We start from the raw sequence: 8,271 nt of genomic DNA, 5'->3' as shown, positions 1-8,271 counted from the left end.
GTGCCACAAGTGTGCTTCACATGTCACGTCGTCTGTGTCTCCAAGACTCTTCCACTGTGACCTAAGGTAGTGTGGGAAGAATCAGATGCCCGTTATCATCTCCATCTTCCCTGAAACTGTCTGCACAGTGAGTGCCCTCACCCTGTCCTGGCCTGCTGACTCTCTATTCACCTTGTGAACTCAAGCAGTATGAGGATAAGAAGGCATGGGAAAGTGCCTTGTTCCTGGGAACTGCTGAGGTTCTCAAGAGACACAATTCATACCCCTCTGCCTCACATAGGTTAATGTTCTCTTTGGACACAAATTGTACCTAATGGTCCCCATTGTCTGTAAAATCATGTGAGGAGGTGGGATGGCTCCTCTGGCTGTCACTTTTCAGCATGGGGAAGTGGGAACAGTTTCATTCTGGTCACACAGTGTACACTAAAGATTGTCAGGGTGCACACACACATTGGGGATGTTGAAAATCTTCTGTTCTCTTACTGGAAGAATGAGCCAGTGCCTCCCTGCCTAGTTCTTGTAGAGTTGCTGTTCAATATGTCTGGATGTTGCAGCTCAAAAGCTACTGTGGGATTAGAACTCAAGCTCCTTCCACACCAGCCTGTGCTCCCTTCTTCTATACCCATCCCCATGTGAGCACAGTAACAAGATTCCAGGCAGAAAAGCATGCTTTATGTTATTTATTTATTTATTTATTTATTTATTTATTTATTTATTTATTTATTATTTATTTAATTTGAGAAAGGTTGCACTCACAATATTTTACTGATTGTCCTAAAGTTCACTTCACAACCCAAATGTCCTGACACATCACACAGTCCTTAAAACTAGGCCTGAGATTAAAAGGGTGTGCAACTACTCCCTGACCCAGGAAAACAGGTACCCAGTCCTTACATTGCTGTTTTAAACCAATAACCCATCATCAGGGGTGATTCCTGCAATGCCCTTTTCAAACACCAGGGGGCAGGAGAGACATGAGGATTTTTAGCCAGGCTCTCTGGCTTGGTAGCGAGAAGAACCCTTCCTATGAGTAAAGATGAGATGTGACTCTTACTTCCAGGGGAGCCTGAAGGCATTACTGAGCTCCTGCTATAAACACACTTCTGTGGAGGTATGCATTTCTGAGGATGAACAGGACACAACACCAAGGAGTTTTTATACTCAGAGTAGCCCTTACCATTAGAAAATTTGTTGTTGTCAGTTAAATATTCTTTTAACATCATAACTTGGTAAATCTGTATAAGGGTAAGAGATAAGCAACAAGCCCCTTCAAGGATGAGAATAATTATTTCATTGGAAAATTCAGCCTTTGATCCTTTATGTCTCTGGTCTCTGCTCCCTACAACCACTTGAATACTTTCTGATGGAACAGTTTGGCAACTCCACAGAATTTAAAAACCTCAGAGCCCTGGTCCTCTTATTACAGATAAGGAATCATTTGTATCTCGTCCTACTATTAGGTAGGAGCTATTCAAGCCTGTTGTCTCTTGTTTTACTGTGTCATTCCTTATATGCAGGCAACACATATTACCCACTACCCAGTTCAGGACCACCTGAGTGATCTGATTTAACTACTCTCTCTCTCAAGTCCTTGTGAACATCTCAAACACAGGTTTTTGAGAGCAGTATTTTCTTTTCAATGGGCTAAAGATGTCAGGAAGAACTGCTGAATCTTTTAACACACGCGTGTTTAACTTTTAATGCAAATGCCAAACTGTCATCCATGACTGTTCTTTTGCATCTCCTCAAGACAAATGTGAGGATGTCAATGTCTTCCTATCTTTTCGACCACTTGGCATTATGGCTCCTAAGGCTGACTGTATTGAATGGGTGTGAAGGAGCGTCCCATTGCAGATGTTTCAATGAAAATTGAGCCTCTGTTCCCCGCTTCCACTTGCTCCTGTTCACTCCATACTTCCTTCCATAGAAATGCACCTCAGCATCTTTATTTCACATATCTGCTATGGCCTTGGAAATTACCAGCAGAGGGTCTCTGAATGAAGGTGCAGTGAATGACAAAGCACATGGGTTCCACCCCTCCTCCAGCTCTCTTACTTATTGTTCTAGTGCTGTGAAGAGACACGATGACTAAGACATCTTGTGGTAGAAATCATTTAATTGGGAGCTTCCTTACAGTTTTCAAAGGATGAGTCCATGGGTCATGATCCTGGTGAGCAGCATGGCAGCAGGCAGGCATGGTGCTGTGGGCTCCTGCTGCAGCTGAGAGATTGCGCCCTGATCCACCACACCAGCAGGAGCCAGAGAGTTAGACTGGGCCTGGCGTGGGTTTTTGAAACCTTAAACCCCATCCCCATTGAAATGCCTTCTCCAATGAGACCATGCCTCCTATGAGTCCACCAACTGGGAACCAAACACTCAAATATATGAATGAGTCTATAGGGGTCATTGGCATTCTAACCAGCACACCAGCTGAGCTGTGAAAAAGTCTTCTATCAAGAAGCAGCAACAGGAAGCCCAGGATACATGGAGAAATGACTGAGGGTAGGGAGAACAGCTGCCCTTAATGGCTGGGACAAGAGACTCGACAGGAATGCATTGGAGCCGCTACAGTGTAACAGTAGGAAATTTGAATCATTAGAGGAGGCTGGGAAAGGCATGGCTGTGTCATGCTAGGAAACACACAAAAGAACTAAGGAGGGTGTGCCCGCCACTGAACAGGCTCCGGGTGTACGTGTGTGGAACGAAATCTGTGAGTCTGTGGAGAAAGACCGCGCCCCAAGAGCCAGGGGCCGCACTCACCAAGCCAGGGCTGGCGAATTCCCTGTGCTTCCCACCACTTCCAGCCCAGGCACACATCAGAGGAGAAAACTTTTCTTCCTGCCACCAGCCATGACCCCGCCCACAGCTTGGTTCTGATTGGCGTTCTCAACCGCCTCGCCACGCCCACCACGGGCTCCTGACGTGCTTCCACCAACTCTGAGACCAGTCTTGCTTAGTCCCAGGAAAGGGTGCAGAGCCACCATTTCCCGTTCCAAGCTGCTGGCCTGCAGATCTTAGAAGGGTTTCCTCCGCCTCTGCACGTCTGTTTTTTAAAACCCGGAGGTGACCTATTGAAGAAGCCCACGGAAATAGAATCGAAAGCGTTCTAAGATGGCGAACCGTACGGTCAAGGATGCCCACAGCATCCATGGCACCAACCCTCAGTATCTGGTGGAGAAGATCATTCGCACGCGCATCTATGAATCAAAGTACTGGAAAGAAGAGTGCTTTGGCCTCACGGCTGAACTTGTAGTCGACAAAGCCATGGAGTTAAGGTTTGTGGGTGGTGTCTATGGTGGAAACATAAAGCCAACTCCTTTTCTGTGTTTAACCTTGAAGATGCTTCAGATTCAACCTGAGAAGGATATCATTGTTGAGTTCATAAAAAACGAAGATTTCAAGTACGTCCGGATGTTGGGGGCACTTTACATGAGGCTCACAGGAACTGCAATTGATTGCTACAAGTACCTGGAGCCTTTGTACAATGACTATCGAAAAATCAAGAGCCAGAACCGGAATGGGGAGTTTGAACTGATGCACGTAGATGAGTTCATTGATGAACTTCTGCACAGTGAGAGAGTCTGTGATATCATTTTGCCCCGGCTACAGAAACGCTATGTGCTGGAGGAAGCTGAACAACTGGAGCCCCGAGTTAGTGCTCTAGAAGAGGACATGGATGATGTGGAATCCAGTGAAGAGGAGGAGGAAGAAGAAGAGGAGAAGCTGGAAAGAGTCCCATCACCTGACCATCGCCGAAGAAGCTACCGAGATCTGGACAAGCCACGACGTTCTCCTGCACTGCGCTCCAGGAGGAGTCGGAGTCGGTCTCCCAGGAGGCGAAGTAGATCCCCCAAAAGAAGAAGCCCTTCTCCGCGCCGAGAAAGGCATAGGAGCAAGAGTCTACGACGCCATCGAAGCAGGTCCCGAGACAGACGACACAGATCCCGCTCTAAATCCCCAGGGCACCACCGTAGTCACAGACACAGGAGTCACTCCAAGTCTCCTGAAAGGTCTAATAAGAAAAGCCACAAGAAGAGCCGGAGAGGAAATGAGTAATGGATTCCTTTTGACTTTTGTCCTCCTGTGGATGGCCTCCTGTGGATAGGAGAAGAATATGTTTAGTAAAAGCATCAAGATCTCCTCTTCAGGCAGCTATGCTTATTTTGTTTTTTGTTTATTTTTATTTTTATTTTTTTTGGTTTTATTATTATTATTATTATTATTATTATTATTATTATTATTATTATTTTACAACACCATTCAGTTCAACATAATAGCCACAGAATCCCCTGTTCTCCCCCTCTCGCCCACCCCTCCCCCCAGCCCACCCCCCATTCCCACCTCCTCCAGATCAAGGTCTCCCCCGAGGACCGGGGTTGACCTGGTAGACTCAGTCCAGGTAGGTCCATTCCCCCCTCCCAGACCGAGCCAAGTGTCCCTGCATAAGTCCCAGGATTCAAACAGCCAACTCATGCAACGAGCCCAGGACCTGGCACCAATGCACAGCTGCCTCCCAAACAGATCAAGCCAAATGACTGTCTCACCCGTTCAGGTGGCCTGATCCAGTTGGGGGCCCCTCAGCCTTTGGTTCATAGATCCTGTGCTTCCATTCATTTGGTTATTTGTCCCGGTGCTTTATCCAACCTTGGCTTCAACAATTCTCGCTCATATAAACCCTCTTCTTACTCACTAATTAGACTCCCAGTGCTCCACCAGGGGCCCAGCCGTGGATGTCTGCCTTCAGATTCCTCAGTCCTTGGATGGGGTTTATGGCACCACTATCTGGGTGTCTGGCCATCCCATCACCAGAGTAGGTCAGTTCCTGCCGTCTCGCGACCATTGCCAGCAGTCTTTTGAGGGGGTATCTTTGTGGATCTCCGTGGGCCTCCCTAGCTCACTGCTTCCTCCCCTTCTCACCTTCTCATGTGGTCTTCATTTACCATGGTCTCCAAACCTTGTTCTCCCTCTCTTTTCTTGATCCAGCTAGGATCTCCCACTCTTTCCCTCGACTGTCGCCCTTCATTGTTCCCACTCATGACCAGGCTATTCATGTAGATCTCGTCCATTTCTCCGTGTCTTTTTTTGGGGTCCCGTTTTCCAGGTAGCCTCACTGGTGATGTGAGTAGCAGTCTAGACATCCTTGTTCCATATCTAGCATCTTCCTATGAGTGAGTACAAAATAAAGTCGTTTGGTTGGTTTCTGTTTTGTTTTTATGTTAATATTACAGAGGTGCTAAGGTTTCTATCTCTTTCAATTATAATCAACATCTTTGAAGGATGTTTTTGACCCAATCAAGGTCAGGTTTTGACCTAACCAACTATGGTTATTCATCCTTAAAAAGGGTCAAGAGGATCTGGGAGTTGGGGAGATTCCTGAGAATGAAGAGATGTAGGTAGCCACGTGGTGATCCTTTTCTTCTTTGCAATTAAACCGGACACAGTTGTCATTTTTCTTTAGTTTCTGCTTTCTCTATGAAAACCTGGGAGTTCTGTGGTTGATACTGCTGCGACCCAGCTAGGAAAGCATAGTAATTCCTAACTTCTCATTCACTACACACAGCAGTAGTACATTAAACATGCAAAGTTACCAGTTAGCAGTTTTGTAAGAACAAAATACGTTCAAACGTAAAGGTTTCCCTGGATTTCTTTTTAATTCAGTTTCATGAAACAATTCAACATGATTGCACATAACATCCTTTATACAAGCCAGGTATGGTGGTTCACACCTGTAAGTAATCTCAATACAGGCTGAAGCAGAATATGGTTTGTAGTTTTGGCCTAAGTTGCTAGGTAACATTAGAGACTGCTTTTAGAGGGGATGGGAGTGAGAGGGCTGTGCTAATGAAGGGACACATCCAGTTTAGCAAGCTGAAGACATCCCAGGGTATTTCTACATGGATGGAAATAGGGACTAGTGGGGGTCAGCATAGTGATCTAGGCCAGGGCTAAGAAATGTCAAAGATGTTTAGAGGCCCAAGGGAATGTGGATGGATGTAAGGTCAAACAGAAGCACCACAGGCAATGCTCACCTTTGGGACAAGTAATACAGGTCACCTAGTAAATACTGGAATGAGCTGTTCACAAAGGTAGAAGGATCAGTAAGTCAAGGATCCCGAAGGGTCTGATGATATCAAAGCAAAGTAAAAGGTTTACTATGTCCGTAGGCTCTGACCCTAGAGAGTATTACAAACTTAGCTAAAACAGTTCCTTTTGCCTGCACTTACCTTTCCTCCTTTCATGGGGTACAAATGACTGACTTCTTGTAACTCTAATCCTAAGAAGAATTGTAAAGACCAGCTGCCTTATAGGAACCAGCTTTTCAGGAAGCAATATCTGGTCCTAAAATAAACATTTCTATTGTTTGCTGTTGCCTGGATGGGCTGTTGTAGCAATATTAAAAGCAGTTTTATAAAAAAAAAAAAAAAAAAAAAGAACTAAGGAGGAAGTTCTACATTGCTAGGCCATGGTGCAGATATTATTGGGGTCTGGAAATCCAGAGGGAAGGCAATTATAGAGTTGGAGTAAATAGGGGATGTGGCTTAAGAAGTGCTTGAGTAGCAGTGTTTAAATGAAATAACCAGCACCTATCGGGAAGGGTCCACGTAGATGCTATGATCACCTTAATAGTCACATTCTGAGCTCTCTCAGACTATGTTTGTTACACCCTATAAAAAAAAAGCCGCCGGGCGTTGGTGGCGCACGCCTTTAATCCCAGCACTCGGGAGGCAGAGCCAGGTGGATCTCTGTGAGTTCGAGGCCAGCCTGGGCTACCAAGTGAGCTCCAGGAAAGGCGCAAAGCTACACAGAGAAACCCTGTCTCGAAAAACCAAACCAAAAAAAAAAAAAAAAAAAAAAAAAAAAAAAAAAAAGCCACTCCAGTGTAAGGAGGTCTGAAGATTACAGGACCTGCAGATTAGGGGAAAGAGAACAAAAGGGACATTTCCTTCCTCTGGGTGTGACTGTAGCTGCTATAGAACTCTGGATAATAATGATGATAGTACATTGATGCTGCCAAATGGCTCTGAGCATATCTCCTTGTGGGCCAGAGACATGCACAGGCACCACTCAAAAGGGGCGGGGATGTAGGCAACATTCCTGGCTTTGGAGAATAAAGAAACTCCAACACTAGACAGGCAGTGCATGGATGTACCTTTAATCCCAGCAGTTGGGAGGCAGAGGTAGGAGGATCTCTGTGAGTTCCAGGCCAGCCTGGTCTTGAGAGTGAGTTCCAGGACTCCATGGCTAAATAAATAAATCCTGTCTGCATAAACATACAGGGCGGACGGGACTTAGGGAAAGGGGGTCAGCTAAAGAAACCCACCATGACCCTGCAGTCCAGAACCAGTGAAAGAAAGAGCCTAGATCTAGAACCCAAGCCAGAGCTCTTCAAGCACCTCAAGATATAGCCCGACTCCCTAAGTAGTCAGGATACCTTTTCCTCCAGAATCAAACTGTACCATTGCAGCTCAAGCCACCAGAGCTGTCCTAACATGTCAAGGTATAACATGACCAGACTTACCTTGAACTCAGAGAGATACGCCTGCCTCTGCCTCCCCAGGGCTGGGATTAAAGGCATGTGCCACCACCATCTCTGTGTCCTCATCCCAATGGCTCTCAGCTGAACTGTGCTTCTCAGAAGCCTGAACGCTTAGCCAGCAAAATGCTTAACCAGCCAAATGCTCCTAGTTTCTGGTCTCCAAGCCTGACATATCTTTCTGTTTTTGCCATCACTCCCTGGGATTAAAGACTCACTTCTTGGGATTAAAGGGGTGTGTCACCATGCCAGGCTGTATCCAATGTGGCCTTGAACTCACAGAGATCCCAGATGGATTTCTACCTCTGGAATGCTAGGATTAAAGGCGGCGAGTGCTACTATTTTCTGGCCTCTGTATCTAGTGGATGTCTGTACTCTGACCCCAGATAAATTTATTAGGGTGCCCAATATTTTGGAGAATACAATACCACCACAGCTGTCTGAAGAGTGAGTAGCATCAAAGGCAATCCCAGTCTGAGACAGAGAAGAGTTAGCATATTCTTCATGTCCATCATCCACGCTCACTCAAATCAGAAGAACTTGCACAACCTAGGTTTATTAGGATCATTAGATGAAAATGGGGATTCTTGCATGGTCTACCCTGGACATCATGGGGTAGACAGGATACAGCACAGCCCGACTGAGGTGCTGGGAGAGGGAAGAGCAATTCCTCTGAGTGCAGGAGAATGGCTGCCTGATGCTTCCACTGCAGTCTGAAGGCATTAGTGAGTTCCTCC

At 46.1% G+C, this 8,271-nt stretch overlaps 1 pseudogene; it reads left to right on the top strand.

The window, feature by feature from the left end:
- Positions 1–3,029: 3,029 nt before the first annotated feature.
- Positions 3,030–4,081, top strand: LOC143273231 (pre-mRNA-splicing factor 38A pseudogene; annotated as a pseudogene).
- Positions 4,082–8,271: the final 4,190 nt, after the last annotated feature.

This window comes from Peromyscus maniculatus, chromosome 5 (genome assembly GCF_049852395.1).
Source record: "Peromyscus maniculatus bairdii isolate BWxNUB_F1_BW_parent chromosome 5, HU_Pman_BW_mat_3.1, whole genome shotgun sequence".
Lineage (NCBI taxonomy): Eukaryota > Metazoa > Chordata > Mammalia > Rodentia > Cricetidae > Peromyscus > Peromyscus maniculatus.
This window is presented reverse-complemented; position numbering and strand designations above follow the sequence as displayed.